The following is a 417-nucleotide window of genomic DNA, read 5'->3' as shown; positions in this document are numbered from 1 at the left end:
CTTCATGAATTTGTGTGTCATCCTTGCGCAGGGGCCATGCTAATCTTCTCTGTATCGTTCCAATTTTAGTATATGTGCTGCTGAAGCGAGCACTCATTCTTTAGTTTTAGAGAACATGAACTCATCTCAGGTATCTTTCAGGTTGGGAGTTTCATTCCTCTATCATTTGGATGTCTTGCACTGAGATCATTGGGCAGAGACACGGAGTATTATTCACAGTCAAAGTCTGTTACCCCTTTAGAATGCATTATTGGAAGATATCTGACCCTTACATGTTGAAAAAGAGCCGTTTAATATTTTTCTGCATGTGTATAGGTCCTCCCTATCCCCTAGAACCAAAATGGAATGCAAAAAGAAATATTAATTTTGATATTGTTTAACAACTAACATCATAAAAAGGAGGAAAAATGGTTAGAA

The 417-nt window shown here is 37.4% G+C and overlaps 1 pseudogene; it reads right to left on the bottom strand.

Moving 5' to 3' along the window:
• On the bottom strand, positions 1-93 carry LOC111816224 (annotated as a pseudogene).
• Between the last annotated feature and the right edge of the window lie 324 nt (positions 94-417).

The sequence above is a fragment of the Octodon degus genome, unplaced genomic scaffold (genome assembly GCF_000260255.1).
Source record: "Octodon degus isolate 3935 unplaced genomic scaffold, OctDeg1.0 scaffold00028, whole genome shotgun sequence".
Lineage (NCBI taxonomy): Eukaryota > Metazoa > Chordata > Mammalia > Rodentia > Octodontidae > Octodon > Octodon degus.
This window is presented reverse-complemented; position numbering and strand designations above follow the sequence as displayed.